At 52.9% G+C, this 18132-nt stretch overlaps 1 long non-coding RNA gene across 1 annotated transcript; it reads left to right on the top strand.

Annotated features, from left to right (window-relative positions):
• Nucleotides 1–2826: 2826 nt before the first annotated feature.
• On the top strand, nucleotides 2827–5183 carry LOC129204952 (uncharacterized). The gene is made up of 4 exons (XR_008576545.1): nucleotides 2827–2921; nucleotides 3676–3763; nucleotides 4292–4400; nucleotides 4931–5183. It is a non-coding gene; the product is annotated as an uncharacterized LOC129204952 (long non-coding RNA).
• Nucleotides 5184–18132: the final 12949 nt, after the last annotated feature.

Genomic DNA, 18132 nt, shown 5'->3' with positions numbered 1-18132 from the left:
GGTTGCCCGAACGGCTGAGGTTGCTGCCTGTTGGGGTTGGAGGTGGGGCTGTGGGAAAAAGAGGGGAGACTATGCAGCCTAAGGGCATGGGGACATCCCTGAGCCCTCACTGCTGCCCTGGTTGGGACAGGCACTGCCAGACCTTTCCTTCTGCAGACGATGGTATCCATGACGGGCTCCTGGGTCCCCAGCACCAGTCTCCGAGCAGCCCTCTGAGACCAGTCCACGTCCTCACAGCGTGGTCGGGGTGATGCTGCATGGAGGCACCAAGCACCACCAGGAGTGACGACAACCCCGGACAGCCGGACCGCAGTCCCGCGGGAATCCCTTACCCCAACGTTCCCAATACAAGGTGGTGGTTTGCATTCCGACTGCCGAGGTGTGTGTGTGTGTGTCCTCAGGGAGCGACGGGCGTGCGTGCACCTCTTTTCTCTCCATGCAGGGAGGGGCAGAGAAGAGGGGGTGAATTGCCCATAGGCATGGGCCCACAAATACCTCCACCACCCCTCCAAGTTTGCCCCAAGCCACAGCAGCTGTGGGGTACCCACAGGGACACCAACACCAGACTTCTCTCTCAGCAAGGGCATCCCTGCACCTCCCATGCAGGGTCAGGGATGGGGGGTTGCTATGAACCCCCTAACTTCAGTGGGTGCCTGCTGGTTGTCCACTGGGTCCCAAGCTGGGACAGGAGTCCCCATGGGGCTGTTTCACAGGACATGCTGCTCTGGTGGCCTTGGGTTCATCCCCATCTGTAATGCCCGAGTACATGACACCAGGGCGGTGTTGTGGGGTCTAGGAGTAGCTGGGGAGATGGGGGAAGTCATCCTGCCCCTGAGGAGATAGGGACTGATGGCTGTGCCAAGGGAGCCAGTCAGGATCTTGGGACTAAGCTGGGGGTCAGTACTTGGGGGGAGTGGTTCAAGACCTGGGGCTGGTCGGGGGGGTCAATTAGGAGCCCAGGACCAGGCTGTGGGTCAGCATTGTGGGTGAGCCTTGGGGCAGATCAATGATGCTCAGCTCAGGGGGACCATGGGGGTGGCCACAGCACTGCCATGGGGCAGTCACCACGAGGACTGTCAGGGCAGGGGTCATGACTACCCCAGCCAAGGAGCAGGGCAGGCCAGGGGAGCTAGGACCAACCTCAGTTCAGGGCATTGGGCACCTCCATGGGAATGGGACAAGGCCAGACTGGGATGTCAACTGTGGGTCAAAGTCCAGGTCTGGATCAGCAGGACCAAGCTGCAGCTCTGGTGGGGTCCAGCACAACATCCCCAGCTCAAAGCAGCTCACCTGGGCAGGGGTTGGCACCAGCCATGACCTCCTTGCAGTGTAGGCTTCTCCGATCCATCAGCAGTGGCCCTTGGCTGTGCTGGCCCTGGACTAGTCCTGACCCTGGGGCCAAACCTCCATGACTGAGGATGCTCTCGGGACCCTTAGACCTGCAAAGACACCACCACAGACACCCAATCCTACTTCTATGGGTTGCTGCTCAGGGAAAATCCCCATCATGTGTCTCTCTGATAGATGGTACCAGAGTCTTTGTCTCTGATGTATCCAACCTCAAGACCCTGCTTTCTCTCCAGGATCCTACTCCCAGAGCTTTGGACTCTCAGGGCAATGGACCAGCACTCTTGGTACTCTCTCCCATACCCAGTACTCTGGCTTGCAGTTTGCTAGAGGACTGCACAACCATGCAGACACATCATAGGCAGATTGTTTGTACAAAAATAGTTAGAAATAAAGTTTACTAGAAATATAGAGCAGATTATGGTGATGAGATGTAGGGCATGGCCAGAGAAGCATGTTGACCAGCAGCCTGCTTACATAAGCTTGGCCCCTTTCATCCCTTGCTTCTCTCTGTTTCTCATGACCTGTTCCTCCATGACCCACTCCTCCATGACCCATCTTGATCTTTAACCTTTCTGAAGCATCACATAATTCCTATAAATCCATGAACTCTCTTGATCAGGTCCACATCTCCAAGGCCTAATAAGTGCTATTGACCTTTATTCAATAGTTTCCCTTAGTTTGCATACCTTTACACAGAGACTGTTTCCTATTGAACCACATTTGTGGGTTTTGTACCAGGAATGACAGTTTTAGGAGCAATGAGTTTAAACAGAATTAGGTGAGCTATGGTCTCACTTGATCACTTTTTCTCTATTCACTGTTTATTTATCTGAGTAGCACTCAGAAAGGTAACCATACACTTGTCACTTCCTGGCATGTCAAATGTGTTCATTCAAAAAATGGGTAGATGTGACACTTTGGGAAATGGTTTAGTATACATGGTGGTGTTGGGTCAATGGTTGGACTTGATGATCTTAGAGGTCTTTTCCAACCTTAAGGTTCTATGATTCTATGAAATGCAAATCACCTTGGCAAGGATGAAGCTGTTCTTCTAATGATAAAATAGGAGAAAATTAAGATATTTTGCATGATCCTTCATGTCACACAACACTTGCTTCCTAAGTAAACTGAGAGGAAAGGAAGATATAAATATTTAACCTTTTATGGGACTGGTTGCTACTGGTGTCTACATCAACCAGTCTGCTTTGTCCATCCCAGGCCATTCATGCCAAGCCATCGCAGCCCGCGTGCCCACTGTGCACGGGGTGTCACAAGATGTGTTGCATGAGGATAACGGTGAAGATTGCAACAGCCCCCAGGAGGCACCTCAGCCTCTCCCATTGCATCAGAGAGGGATAAGGTGCAACCCCATCATCCCCATGCAGATGGATCCCTTTTCTGATTGGCCAAGGGGAGGTGTGTCAGCACAAAAAAGTGCATGTCCCACCCACCAGCAATGGTATAAAACCAGGGTGTTTTAGCCAAAACAGTACTCCTTGGACCCAAGGACATCTGGAGACAAGTGATTCCTCTTGGGTTTGTTAGTGCTTGAACACCAAGACCTTCATCAGGTAGGTAACTGCGGGGTCTCTTTCTGGAAAACTGCCCAGTCAGCTTCAAGTCCCATCATTCTGATTGTGTGTTGAGCATTGAGTGTTGGCACAAGCATCTCCTGACGTGCAAACCTTCTCTGCTCTGGCCCTTGGTTAAGGAGAGGCAGAAATGAGAGATGAAAGTCACAAGCAGTTATTTCAATCTGCTTGAAATCATGTCATGTTTTCTTCCTTGACTGGGGGCAGCCCCAGAGACAGAATGTTTCAGGCCATAGGAATTTAGCACCTTCAGAGAACCCTAGAGATTTAGGTATTTCCAGCAATTGCGGAGTATATATTTATTTTGTTAAGGAGAAAATTGTTTGATACATGAAGCATGAGGAAGTAAAAGTTCGTGAGTTCTGTAACTTTCAATGGGAATTTTATGTCTGCATTTTCCAAATTTCACTGGACAGTGTTTTGATTGAATTGGCAATAGTTGTCCCTGAGGTCTGTAGTCTGTGCTTTGGTCTATGGAAGACCTTTGAGAAAGTATAATGGAAAAGCATCAGCTTAGGTAATGAATTCCCAAGATATTGAGAAATCATGAAATGCTCCCAAGATATGCAGGGTGGTACAGACCTAAGAACTAGTCTTAAAAGAAACGTAGAGGAAACATCATGTGCTTTAGTTGAAGGTAGCCAATCTGCAGTTTGATAAACGACAGTGCCCAGGCTTCTGCACCACCTGGGATCCCCCAAGTCCTTATTGCCTTGGTCTCTCCCCTCTGCAGCCCCGTGAAGACCCAGGACAGGTGTCAGCCATGAAGATCCTCTACCTGCTCTTCCCCTTCTTCCTCCTGTTGGTCCACGGTGCTACAGGTGAGAGGAGAAGAGAGCAGACGTGTTGGGTGTGAGCCCCCATCAGCAGGGATTTCCATGTCCCACAAAGTGACCATTTTAGTTGGAATGTCCATCATGTGGTGTCTCAGCTGAGTGTCCCAAAAACTCTTTACCCCAGGGCATGATCCCTGCAAGGGCTGGGCAAGGACTTTCCATCAGAGATGACTCAAGGCAGGGTGCAGCCAGGTCAGGGACGTGGGATGCGCTTGCCAGCTCTGCTGGTCCAGGCAGGGGTGGACACGCAGCTGGGGAGCCAGCACGGCTCGTATGTGGCCTCATGCTGGTCCTTCCCACTGTCTGTTCCTGTGTGCACCCACTTCGGAGTGAAAGAAAGAGTCCTTCTGGGTGAGACACGTTGCTACTCAAGACGTGGCTATGGTGAGGTTGAAGCTGAGCCCATGTGATGGCCTGAAATGCATGGGGAGTGTCAGCCTTGCTGCAACCACACACTGCTGCACCGGATTATCACTCTCCTTCTTCTGTGTGTTTCATTCCCCATGGAAATAGGAAACCTGATAGAATGCAGGCGAAGAGGTGGAATCTGTACTTATGGGCGCTGCCGCTACCCTTCAAAAGTAATCGGAAGATGTTCATATTTTCAGCCGTGCTGCAGAGGGTAAGGTCCAGATTCCTGGCTGAGCAAAGAGGTTCCTGCTTTGTCCGCAGAAATGTGTGTTAAACATTTCTTGTTAGCCAATGCCTGGTAAATACTCTCCTGCATTTATGCTTTGTGGGAGAGACCTAGAAGGAAGGGAAAAGCCCTTGTGGGAGGGACCTGCCTGCTGTGGGGCTGAAGGAGCCCAAGGTCAGCCAGCACCTCCCCGCTCTCCTTCAGCCCCACGAGGCTCATTTGGGCTTTGCAGAGGGCTTCCCCAAGCTCGCAAGGAGTGCAGCATTCCCTGTCCTTGGACAGCAGCATCGAGGACACAATGCTGTTCCTTCTGCATCTGCATAGGCTTGGAGTCAGGGTGGCCAACACCAAGATAACAGGGGTCCAAGCTGTCTGCAGTAAGGACTGGACCTCAGCTCTCTTGAGCCTGGTTCTCTTGCACCACAGACTTGCTTGTGATCACAGGGGAGGTGGGAGAGAGTGGGAGGAAAGGTAAGGTACATCAGGTGACGTGCTTGTCTGCTTTCTTCATACAGTATTTGGGGCTGAGACCCTGAACTCTGCAAGCAGGACGTCCCCTTCGCTTCTGGCTCCTGGACCCGTCTCCTGATGTCCTCTCCCCTCCCTGCCTCTGCCGTCCCCAGGGGGTGTGACAGCAGGAGTGGAAGCGCTGCTCCTGCTGGGTGCCCGGGCGCTCGTGGGCCGGAGACATCCCATCAGGGAGCCGGTGCTGTTTGGGCAGAGGCTGCTTTTGCCGGCTTGAATAAAGACGAGCAGCTTGGCATTGCAGCGGGTGGGACGTGTGGCCGTTTCCTTGGGATGGGGGGTGTGCGGCGCCTGCTCGCGGGATGGGGGTGGCGGTGGGTTGGTGGCAGGAGAAGCGCCTGGGGATGCTGGGGGTCACCACCATGGCTGTCCCTGCAGATGCTCTTGCCTGGCAGCCGCGTGGGGACACCGAGCCGGGCAGTCCCTGCCAGAGCAGGGTGTTTGCTGCGGGTGTGATGGAGCTGCTGCGTGGATGCTCCCTCCTGGGGAGCGGGAGCCGTGTCCTGGTCCTCTTGGTCCTGGGTGTCCCTTGTCCCTGGCATCCACAGCTTCACGTGCAGGGCTGTGCTGGATGGTGTGTCCCATGGGCAGGCATGGCCAGGGCTGCCCACCCAACCTGTGCTGGAGGTCCTGCTGCTCCTCCTCGACTGTTCCATCATGCTCCAGCCCTCCTTGCTGTGGGTCATGTGGGAGCTGTGCTGCTCCATGCCCCATCCTAGGTGGAGGGAGTTAGCTAAGAGATGGGCACGTTTGTGAGCGTTCCTCACCTCCTACAGGTGTGTTCCTGCAGCAGTTAATGTGTTGTTTGCAAACTACCCAGAAAAACCTCTTGAAGTAAATTGAGAGGTAAAGCTTTCCTCGTGATGTACCAAGGTGAGCAGGTTTGCAGTAGTCAGTACGATCTGGTATGTCTTATGCTAGCTGATTATTGATATCAACACAATGAGAGGACATTTGTTTCCTGGACTTGTGCAAAGCATTTGACACTGTCCCACATGACATCCTTGTCTCTAAATTGGAGAGACATTGATTCAACGGATGGACCACTCGGCGGATAAGGAATTGGCTGGATGGTCGCACTCAAAGAGTTGTGGTCAATGGCTGGATGTCCAAGTGGAGACCAGTGACAAGTGGCGTTCCTCAGGGGTTGGGACCGGGACCGGCACTGTTTAACATCTTTGTTGGCGACACGACAGTGAGATCGAGTGCCCCCTCAGCAAGTTTGCCAACGACACCAAGCTGTGTGGTGGGTCGACACGCTGGAGGGAAGGGATGCCATCCAGAGGGACCTGGACAGGCTGGAGAGGTGGGCCCATGCGAACCGCATGAAGTTCAACAAGGCCAAGGGCAAGGTCCTGCACATGGGTCAGGGCAATCCCAAGCACAACTACAGGCTGAGTGGTGAACAGATGGAGAGCAGCCCTGAGGAAAAGGACCTGGGAGTGTTGGTTGATGAGAAGCTCAACACGAGCCGGCAGTGTGCGCTGGCAGCCCAGAAAGCCAACCGTGTCCTGGGCCACATCAAAAGCAGCGTGACCAGCAGGTCGAGGGAGGGGATTCTGCCCCTCTACTCCGCTCTCATGAGACCCCATCTGAAGTACGGCATCCACCTCTGGGGTCCCCAGGACAAGAAAGACACTGAGCTGTTGGAGCAATTCCAGAGGAGGCTACAAAGTGAATCAGAGGGCTGGAGCACCTCTCCTGTGAGGACAGGCTGAGAGAGTTGGGGCTGTTCAGCTTGGAGAAGAGAAGGCTCCGGGAAGACCTGATTGCGGCCTTCCACTAATTAAAGGGGGCCTACAGGAAAGCTGGAGAGGCACCGTTTACAAGAGCGTGGAGTGGCAGGACAAGGGGTAATGGGATTAAACTACAAGAGGGTCGATTTAGATTAGATGTTACAAAGAAATTCTTCCCTGTGAGGGTGGTGAGGCCCTGGCAGAGGTTGCCCAGAGAAGCTGTGGCTGCCCCTGGCTCCCTGGCAGTGTTCAAGGCCAGGTTGGATGGGGCTTTGGGCAACGTGGGCTAGTGGAGGGTGTCCCTGCCCATGGCAGGGGGGCTGGAACTAGATGATCATCACCCAAACCATTCTGTGATTCTATGATTCTATGATTCTATGATTCTATGATTCTATGACGTAGCAACCTTTTCCTCGTTGCTACTATGCCCTGCACCAACCAGTCTGCTTTGTCCATCCCAGGCAGTTCAGGCCAAGCCCGTGTGCCCGCTGTGTGCAGGGGTGTCACAAGATGTGTTGCATGAGGATAACGGTGAAGATTGCAACAGCCCCCAGGAGGCACCTCAGCCTCTCCCGCTGCAGCAAGGAGGGACAAGGTGCAACCCCCCCCGCCATCCCCACGCAGATGGGTCACTTTCTGATTGGCCAAGGGGAGATGCGGACATGGGAATCAGCATGTCTCACCCACCAGCAGTGGTATAAAACCAGAGTGTGCTGGGCAATGTGGTATTCCCTGACCCCCAGGGCATCTGCACTCGAGTGATTCCTCTTGGGTTTGGTCGTGCTTGAGACACCAAGATCTTCATCAGGTAGGTAACTGCGGGGTCTCCTTCTGGACAGCTGTCCATTACACCTCTCTCTTCACCTCGGAAACTTTCTAACTGACCAAGTGTTGGAAGTACCCATGCATACAGTGAGGCAAGGGGAACTTTCCAAGAGTGAGCACTAAATGTCTTTATGAGCCCGTGATTATCAGAGCCCAGAACATGCTGAGAGTGAAACTGGGCTTCCTGGCTACAAGAGGGACGGGAAATGGGTCTCGAGGAATGTCCCGGAGACCTCACGTTCTGAGGCACATGGGAACTGTTGTGGACAAAGCAGGGAGGTGCTATTCAAGCAGCAGTGCAGAGATTTTCCATCCTTTCAGGCTTTCATTAACTCGGGAAGTTGCTTTGTACTGTCCGTACTGGGCACCAGGGGCCTCCCTCACCAAGCGCCAGCTATCTCTTGGTACATGCATTTTCCTACACTCCAGAACCTGGGTCAGTTCTTGACCCCAGTTTGACTACTGGCATTGCATTGAGTGTTGGCATGAGCACCTGCTGATATGCAAACCTTCTCTGCTTTGGGCCTTGGTTAAGGAGAGGGAGAAGTGCAAGACCAAACACACCGGCAATGCATCTGGTCTGGTAAGTGCATGTGAAAGTCTGTCTTGTCTCACCCGCGGCTCTGTCCCTCCAGAAACACGTGTAGTCCTCCTGGAGAGATAAGTGTTGGATGCACAAGGCCTGCGGGAGTACAGCTTCCAAGGGAAAATGCATTGTTTGCATTTTGCACACGCCTTTGAATGTTGTTTTGCCTAAAAGTGCAATAGTCAGGCATTACCTCCCCCATGTGTCCTTTAAGAAAATACAAAGAGAAAAGTGAGAAACGAGATGACGGACAGACATCAGCCGGATTGACCAACAGTGTTGGCCGATACTTCCCCAGCTACTCCCAGGATATCCAACAGGTGCATATCTGACAGACATCCTTTGGAAGAGGCCACACAAGTCATTGTCCTCCGTGACGTGAGATAGCCCCTCTGCCATTTGGCATATCGCTGTGTGCTGCCATCTCCAGGAGTTTTGGTGTCTCCCCTCTGCAGCCCCGTGAAGACCCAGGACAGGCGTCAGCCATGAAGATCCTCTACCTGCTCTTCCCCTTCTTCCTCCTGTTGGTCCACGGTGCTACAGGTGAGAGGAGAAGAGAGCAGACGTGTTGGGTGTGAGCCCCCATCAGCAGGGATTTCCATGTCCCACAAAGTGACCATTTTAGTTGGAATGTCCATCATGTGGTGTCTCAGCTGAGTGTCCCAAAAACTCTTTACCCCAGGGCATGATCCCTGCAAGGGCTGGGCAACGACTTTCCATCAGAGATGACTCAAGGCAGGGTGCAGCCAGGTCAGGGACGTGGGATGCGCTTGCCAGCTCTGCTGGTCCAGGCAGGGGCGGACACGCAGCTGGGGAGCCAGCACGGCTCGTATGTGGCCTCATGCTGGTCCTTCCCACTGTCTGTTCCTGTGTGCACCCACTTCGGAGTGAAAGAAAGAGTCCTTCTGGGTGAGACACGTTGCTACTCAAGACGTGGCTATGGTGAGGTTGAAGCTGAGCCCATGTGATGGCCTGAAATGCATGGGGAGTGTCAGCCTTGCTGCAACCACACACTGCTGCACCGGATTATCACTCTCCTTCTTCTGTGTGTTTCATTCCCCATAGAAATGGGAAGCTTTGAAAAATGCAGGCAAAGAGGTGGAGTCTGCAGGATGCGCTGCCGCTACCCTGGAAAAATTATTGGATCATGTACACCTTTTCGCCCATGCTGCAGAAGGTAAGGTCCAGATTCCTGGCTGAGCAAAGAGGTTCCTGCTTTGTCCGCAGAAATGTGTGTTAAACATTTCTTGTTAGCCAATGCCTGGTAAATACTCTCCTGCATTTATGCTTTGTGGGAGAGACCTAGAAGGAAGGGAAAAGCCCTTGTGGGAGGGACCTGCCTGCTGTGGGGCTGAAGGAGCCCAAGGTCAGCCAGCACCTCCCCGCTCTCCTTCAGCCCCACGAGGCTCATTTGGGCTTTGCAGAGGGCTTCCCCAAGCTCGCAAGGAGTGCAGCATTCCCTGTCCTTGGACAGCAGCATCGAGGACACAATGCTGTTCCTTCTGCATCTGCATAGGCTTGGAGTCAGGGCGGCCAACACCAAGATAACAGGGGTCCAAGCTGTCTGCAGTAAGGACTGGACCTCAGCTCTCTTGAGCCTGGTTCTCTTGCACCACAGACTTGCTTGTGATCACAGGGGAGGTGGGAGAGAGTGGGAGGAAAGGTAAGGTACATCAGGTGACATGCTTGTCTGCTTTCTTCGTACAGTTCCTGGGGTTGAGATCCTGAACTCTGCAAGCAGGACGTCCCCTTCGCTTCTGGCTCCTGGACCCGTCTCCTGATGTCCTCTCCCCTCCCTGCCTCTGCCGTCCCCAGGGGGTGTGACAGCAGGAGTGGAAGCGCTGCTCCTGTTGGGTGCCCGGGCGCTCATGGGCCGGAGACATCCCATCAGGGAGCCGGTGCCGTTTGGGCAGAGGCTGCTTTTGCTGGCTTGAATAAAGACGAGCAGCTTGGCATTGCAGCGGGTGGGACGTGTGGCCATTTCCTTGGGATGGGGGTGTGTGCGGCGCCTGCTCGCGGGATGGGGGTGGCGGTGGGTTGGTGGCAGGAGAAGCGCCTGGGGATGCTGGGGGTCACTACCATGGCTGTCCCTGCAGATGCTCTTGCCTGGCAGCCATGTGGGGACACCGAGCCGGGCAGTCCCTGCCAGAGCAGGGTGTTTGCTGCGGGTGTGATGGAGCTGCTGCGTGGATGCTCCCTCCTGGGGAGCCGTGTCCTTGTCCAGGTTTTCATAGGTGCAGACTTTCTTTTTCCTGGACCCTACATGCATGTCAGTCTGGCTTTGTGGTGGGTAACAGACCTTTCTTTTGATGAGTGCTTAGCCTAAGTGATGATCCAATCAAGGGAGGCACTGGCGTGCTGCTCAGTGGGAAAGGAGTCTCCTTGGATGCCACGCAGCAGATTTCTGTGCCCAGATGGACCAGGACATTGCTCCAATTGGAAGGGTCAGACTGCACACTTGTGTTTATCTATTTATCTATGCCCACGCTGGAAATTCACTCTCAATCTCATTATTGGTTGGGGAAATATGGGACAAGCCTGAGCCCAGGAAGGGCCCCTCCACTCTCTGCAGATGGTGGCCTGACTGTCAGCAGTGTTGGTGGGAGGTGTTGGAGGACGCCGGGTTGTTACAGCCCCAGCAGCAGCTCCCAAGCCAGGCAGTGCAGTCATGTCAAGCCAGGGGTGTCCCCCTGTCCTGGGCTGCATATTCTCTCCTTTCTCCAATGGCCAAGGGAAATTTTCCAATGGAAAACAGGGTGATGTTTATGGCACTTGGATGGGATGTTCACTACCGTCCTGCAGCAGTCTCCAGTGGAGGTTCTCCAATATGTCTGCTGGCTCCCTCCTGGCAGAAGGGAGGACTCCAAGGGTGGAAGCAGGATCTGCCTACCTCCCTCCTCCTCTCCAGCAAGGCTAATATGGCCAGTGACGCTGACTTGGAAAGATGGGCCAGGAGGTCTGTAGAGGTATTAAGGCTAAGTGTCAGGTCACAGAATCACAGAATTTTCTTTGGAGAAAAGAAGGCTCTGGGGAGATCTAATTGCGGCTTACCAGTACCTGAAGGGGCCTACAGGAAAGATGGTGAGGGACTGTTTATCAGGGAGTGTAGTGACAGGACAAGGGGGAATGGGTTCAAGCTGAAGGAGGGTCGATTTAGATGAGATGTTAGAAAGAAATTCTTTACTGTTAGAGTGGTGAGGCACTGGAACAGGTTGCCCAGAGAGGTTGTGGAGGCCCCATCCCTGGCAGTGTTTAAGACCAGGCTGGATGGGGCTTTGGGCAATGTGGTCTAGTGGAGGGTGTCCCTGCCCATGGCAGGGGGGTGGAACTAGATGATCGTTAAGGTCCCTTCCAACCCAAACCATTCTATGATTCTATGATCACAGAATCACACATTCACAGATTCACAGATTGGTAGGGGTTGGAAGGGAGCTCTGGAGATCATCTAGTCTAACCACCCTGTGTTGGGTTTGCGTGGCAAGGTTTTGGTCGCGCGGGGTGGAGGGGGGGGGCTACAGGGCTGGCTTCTGTGAGAAGTTGCTAGAAGCTTCCCCTGTGTCTGATAGAGCCAATGCCAGCCGGCTCAAAGATGGACCCACCCCTGGCCTAGGCCAAGCCAATCAAAGCCTCTGTGATAACATATTTAAGAAGGAAAACAAAACAGTTGGAAGAGCTTTTGCAGCTGGAGAGAGGAGTGAGAAGATGTAAGAAACTCTGCAGACACCAAGGCCAGTGCAGAAGGAGGGGGAGGAGGTGCTCCAGGTGCCAGAGCAGAGATCCCCCTGCAGCCCGTGGTGAAGACCATGGTGAGGCAGGCTGTCCCCCTGCAGCCCATGGAGGAAGGATGAGGGGGTGTAGAGATTCCACCTGCAGCCCGTGGAGGACCCCATGCTGGAGCAGGTGGAGGCACCTGAAGGAGGCTGTGGCCCATGGGAAGCCCACGCTGGAGCAAGTTCCTGGCAGGACCTGTGGACCCGTGAAGAAGGGAGCCCATGCCAGGGCAGGTTTGCTGGCAGGACTTGTGACCCCATGGGGGACCCACGCTGGAGCAGTTTGCTCCTGAAGGTCTGCACCCCATGAAAGAGACCACGCTGGAGCAGTTTGTGAAGGACTGTAGCCCGTGGGAGAGACTCCATGTTGGAGCAGGGGAATGTTGAGAGGAGTCCTCCCCTTGAGGACAAAGAAGCGGCAGAAACACCATGTGCTGAACTGACCCCAACCCCCATTCCCCACCCCCCTGTGCCGCTGGTGCGGGGCGGAGGTTGAAGCCAGGAGTGAAGTTGAGCCTGGGAAGATGGGAGGGGTGGGGGGAGGTGTTTTAAGATTTGATTTTGATTCTCATTGCTCTACTCTGTTTTGCTTAGTAATAAATTAGATGAATCTCCTCTCTACGTTCAGTCTGTTTTGCTCGTGACAGTAATTAGTGAGTGATCTCTCCTTGTCCTTATCCCGACCCAAGCCTTTTGTTATACTTCTCCTTCCCGTACCGCTGGGGGAGGGGTGAGTGAGCGGCCGCATGGCACCCAGCTACCGGCTGGGCCTAAACCACGACACACCCTGCTAGAGCAGGATCACCTACAGCAGGTTGCACAGGATCCCGTCCAGGTGGGTTTTGAACATCTTCAGAGAAGGAGACTCCACAACCTCTCTGGGCAGCCTGTTCCAGTGCTCGGTCACCCTCAGAGTGAAGAGGTCCTCAAAGAAAGGGTTCTGCACCTGGGTCACAACACCACCAGGCAACGGTACAGGCTTGGGGAAGAGTGGCTGGAAAGCTGCCCAGCAGAAAAGCACCTGGGGGTGCTGGTTGACAGCTGGCTGAACATGAGCCAGCAGTGTGCCCAGGTGGCCAAGAAGGCCAACAGCATCCTGGCTTGTATCAGGAATAGTGTGGCCAGCAGGACCAGGGCAGTGACCGTCCCCCTGTACTTGGCTCTGGTGAGGCCGCACCTCGAGTGCTGTGTTCAGTTTTGGGCCCCTCACTACAAGAAGGACATTGAGGTGCTGGAGCGTGTCCAGAGAAGGGCAACCAAGTGGTGAAGGGTCTGGAGCACAGGTCTTATGAGGAGGGGCTGAGGGAACTGGGGTTGTTTAGGCTGGAGAAGAGGAGGCTGAGGGGACACCTGATCGCTCTCTACAACTACCTGAAAGGTTGTAGCCAGGTGGGTGTTGGTCTCTTCTCCCAGGTAACAAGCGATAGGACAAGAGGAAATGGCCTCAAGTTGTGCCAGGGGAGGTTTAGATTGGGTATTGGGAAAAATTTCTTCAGCGAAAGGGTTGTCAATCACTGGAATAGGCTGCCCAGGGAAGTGGTGGAGTCACCATCCCTGGAGGTATTTAAAACACACGTAGATGTTGCACTTAGGGACATGTTTAGGGGTGGACTTGGCAGTATTAGGTTTACAGTTGGGCTTGATGATCTTAAAGGCCTTTTCCAACCTATGTCTTTCTGAGATGGTAACAAAACCTCATCCCTGGAGTCTAAGAGCTTTGTTACAAGGTCTCAGCTCTGATCCCAGGTGCAAAACCTGCAGCAGGAGCCTTTTCTTAAAGATATGGGGTGTGAGGGACCCCAGGGAAGATGCCATAGCAACCAGGAAAAGTCACACATGACTCATTATCTCAATGGAGGAAAAATAAGTATTTGTACTAAAAGGTTTGGCTTCTGACTTCTTTCCTCTGCATTACGTCTATAGGGAAACATCATTGTCTACGGGGCAGCTTCACTGTAGTATCAGATAAATCCTCCATTTGTCCATACATTTAATTCAGTCATATCTTACCTGCTGCTCCCTGGAGCATCAGGAGGAGGAGAGCACAGAGGAGAGGCTGGAGTCACTAGTACCTCAAAATGTCTAGCTCAAAATCTCCTTTTCCTGATTCGCCCCCCACCAGACAAAACGAGGCATTGCTTTCCTCTTCTGAGACTTCTGAGCAGGATTCCCAGGCCTCCAGCCCTGGGTCTTGTGTCATTCCGCCTTGTATAAGGGCTGTTTGGTGCTGTGGTTTGCTGGACACTTCTTGGGACACACGTGCGCGCGCACACACACACACACACACTGCATCCCTGCTCCTTGGAAACCAGCACCAAACTGCTGCTGTACCACAGAACAGAACTTTTTCTGCTTGTCTTCAAGAAGCTCTCTCAGAAAAACCTAAGATCAGTCGTATGGGCATGTAGACCCTCTGCTTCTGGTAAGCATGCAGAAGGTATCTTCCCTCTTTTTTGATAGTTATCTTGCCGCCGTGACTTGACATCTCAATGGCATGCAAGGAGAAAAGGTTGAGAGGCCAGGCTGCACTACCAAATTCCCCAGCAGGTAACCCCCTGCAGTTAGGGGGACCAAATTGCTCTTTCAAACCCTTGAGAGGCAGTTGGCAAGTTGGGCATGCAGCACAACCCCCTCCTGCCTGGCAATGACTGCCACTTCTCCTGATTGCATGAATGGCATCAAACGCACTGGCTTCACAAGCGATGACCACATCCACCTTGTACTTCTTCACCTTGGATGGCTTTAGGAGGAGATGCAGATTTCTTGGATCACCTGGTTTACAGACCTTAATATGTATTCCTGTGTTATTCTCACTTTATCTGAATAGTCACTAGAGAGACAGTGTCATGCTTATCACTTTTGACAGGTCCCAGGGGAAGGTGTTCTTGCATTGTCTAGAGGTGGGAGGGTTTTCAATATTCTGCATTTTCTTGCACATCACATGCTAGCTGATTATTTAATCAGATGAGAAGGGACGAAACAGGACTCCCTTCTTCTGGGACTGGGCTGGTGCTGGTGACTGCACCAACCGGTTACTTTGTCTGTCCCAAATATTTTTCAGCAAGCCACCACAGCCCATGTGCCCGCTGTGTGCAGGGGTGTCACAAGATGTGTTGCATGAGGATAACGGTGAAGATTGCAACAGCCCTCCGGAGGCACCTCAGCCTCTCCCGCTGCAGCAGGGAGGGACAAGGTGCAACCCCCCCCCATCCCCACGCAGATGGGTCACTTTCTGATTGGCCAAGGGGAGATGCGGACATGGGAATCAGCGCATGTCCCACCCACTGGCAACAGTGTAAAACTAGGGTGTTTTGGGCAAAGTGATACTCCCTGATCCTAACACTTCTGGGTGCAAGTGGTTCTTGGTTGGATTGTCAGAGTCTGTTGCTGCCTTCGTGCACTCTGAAGCAACACCTTCACCAGGTAGGTGACTGCAGAGCCTGGTCCAGGCTGGCCACCCATTCAGCCTCTCCGTGGAAATCCATCTTCCTGGAATTGTCTAAATGACAAATTGTTGAAAGTATCTCTGAATGTAAACAAGCTTCAGAGCAGATGCTGGGAAAGAGAATAAAAACCTTCATGTGAGTCTTATGAGCCCAGAATATGTGGAAGATGGAACCAAATTTTCCTAAGTACAGGAGAGACTGGAAAGGTGCCTTCATGCTGGAGGAGGGACCTGCGATCTTCTGTTCTGGGAGAATAGCAACTTTCCTCACCAAAGTTAGGAGATACTTTTCCCACAGCAGTACAGAGATTCCCCGTCCTTTCAGGCTTTCAGTTAACTCAAAAGGTTGATTTGTGTTTCCATTTCTGGCCACCAAGACACTTCCCTACCCTCTTGCTCCTCCCTGGGTCAGTGCTGCATGGGGCAGGGGCAGTGAGTGTGGGGCTGGGGAGTGTCTTTGCGGGGAAGCATGGGAATGGTCTGAAGTTGGGAATGGACACTCCCAAGCCACACTGGGAGGACTTCCCTGAGCCCAGGGAGGAAGAGGTGACTGTACAGGGTGGTTTGGGCAGCCAACTTTGGACTGGCTGAGGTGATGGAGAGCACTGGCTAACCCTTCATATAGTGCGGCATCTCCAGGTACAAGTGTTCCCCTAAATTCTTGACCTTGGTTTGGCTGTGGGCATGCCACATGTGTTGGTAAAAGCACCTCCAGATGTGCAAACTTTCTCTGCTGTGGCCCTTTGGTGAAGAAGAGGTGGAAGGGAGAGAGCAAATGCGCTGTTGGTAATCCTGGTCTACTGACTGTGCTGGGAAGTGTATCTTGTGTCACTCCTTGATCCTGTCTGTCTGGAAAATTCTGCTCAGGGGACAAACACATGCCCTGCAAAAGTTCTGAGGGACTGTAAGTTGTAAATTAATTTTTCTTTCCTTATAATGAGTTTCAGTGGATGTTGTTTTGAGGAAAATGGCAATGACTAGGCATGAATCCTCCAGTCTGTATTTTGAGGAAAACATCGGGAAGACCTGTGAAGAAGACAATGGCATAAATTCCAGATTGTCCAACAGGCTGGTCCTTCCCAAAATTCTCCCAGGGTACAGAAAACCCAGACTGGTAGGGGTTGGAAGGGAGCTCTGGAGATCATCTAGTCCAACCCCCTGCTAAAGCAGGATCACATACAGCAGGTTGCACGGGATCACATCCAGGCGGGTTTTGAATCTCTCCAGAGAAGGAGACTCCACAGCCTCTCTGGGCAGCCTGTTCCAGTGCTTGGTCACCCTCAGAGTGAAGAAGTTTTTCCTCATGTTCAGATGGAACTTCCCGTGTTCCAGTTTGTGCCCATTGCCCCTTGTCCTGTCACTGGGCACCACTGAAAAGAGTCTGGCCCTGTCCTCTTGACGTCTGCCCTTTAGATATTGATAAGTATTGATGAGATTCCCCTCTCAGTCTTCTCTTCTCCAGGCTAAACAGACCCAGCTCTCTCAGCCTTTCCTCATACCAGAGATGCTCCAGGCCCCTCCTCATCCTTGCAGCCCTCCGCTGGACTCTCTCCAGTAGTTCTCAGTCTGTCTGGAACTGGGGAGCCAAGAACTGGACAGAGAACTCCAGATGCGGCCTCACCAGAGCAGAGTAGAGGGGGAGGAGAACTTCCCTTGACCTGCTGGCCCCACTCTTCTCAATGCACCCCAGGACACCGTTGGCCGCCTTGGCCACAAGGGCACACTGCTGGCTCATGGAGAGCTTGCTGTCCACCAGGACTCCCAGGTCCTTCTCTGCAGTGCTGCTTCCCAGCAGGTCAACCCCTTACCTGTACTGGTGCCTGGGGTTGTTCTTCCCTGGGTGCAGGACCCTACACTTGCCCTTGTTGAATTTCATTGGGTTCCTCACCGCCCAAATCTCCAGCCTGTCTGGGTCTCGCTGAATGGCAGTGCAGCCATCCGGTGTGTCATCCACTCCTCCCAGTTTTGTATCATCAGCAAATTTGCTGAGGGCACACTCTGTCCCCTCATCCAGGTCACTGATGAATATGTTGAATAAGACTGGACCAAGCATTGACCTCTGGGGCACACCACTAGCTACAGGCCTTCAGCTAGACTCTGCGTCACTTATCACAACCCTCTGGACTCTGCCATTCAGCCAGTTCTCAACCCGCCTCACTGTCCACTCCAATAAAAAAAAATCCATGAAGTTGCAATGCTAAGAATGATGATTATCTCTTTTTGTTGGAGATTGTGCTTCTGCTTTTTGGCTCACCATGTGTGCTTAGCTTGTCCATGTCCTTTCTTTGTTGTCTTGATGTCTCCTCTCTGCAGTCCTGTGAAGACCCGGGACAGGCATCAGCCATGAAGATCCTGTACCTGCTCTTCCCCTTCTTCCTCCTGTTGGTCCACAGTGCTGCAGGTGAGAGGGGAAGAGGAGAGATGGATGAGGTGTAAGCCCCCATCGGTGGGGTCCTACATGTCCTGGGAAGTGACTAGATTTGTCAGATATTTATAAAGTTTGGGAGGGATTGGCTCTGCTGAAGAGCTGGACAACTGAGGAGCCAGCATGGCACTTCTTGTACCTCACAGTGGTCTTTCCTTGTGACTTTCCCCATGTACACACAAGCTGCTGCAGAAAAGATAACTTCCTGCTAGAGACGTAAAGGTGTTGGGTTTGGCGCTCGGTGCACGTGGGAGACTGAGATCGAGGGGCAGCGTCAGCCCCCCTAGAACCACACACATATTTTACAGTTATCCCATACCCACTTTCTCTGACCTTTTTCACTGTGCAGGATCCTCCCTGGCACCAGGAAATAAAGAAGAATGTGAACGAGAAAACGGCTTCTGC

This window comes from Grus americana, chromosome 3, assembly GCF_028858705.1.
Source record: "Grus americana isolate bGruAme1 chromosome 3, bGruAme1.mat, whole genome shotgun sequence".
In the NCBI taxonomy this organism is placed as follows: Eukaryota; Metazoa; Chordata; class Aves; order Gruiformes; family Gruidae; genus Grus; species Grus americana.
The sequence above is the reverse complement of the archived record's forward strand: the minus strand, read 5'-3'. Positions and strand labels throughout refer to the sequence as shown.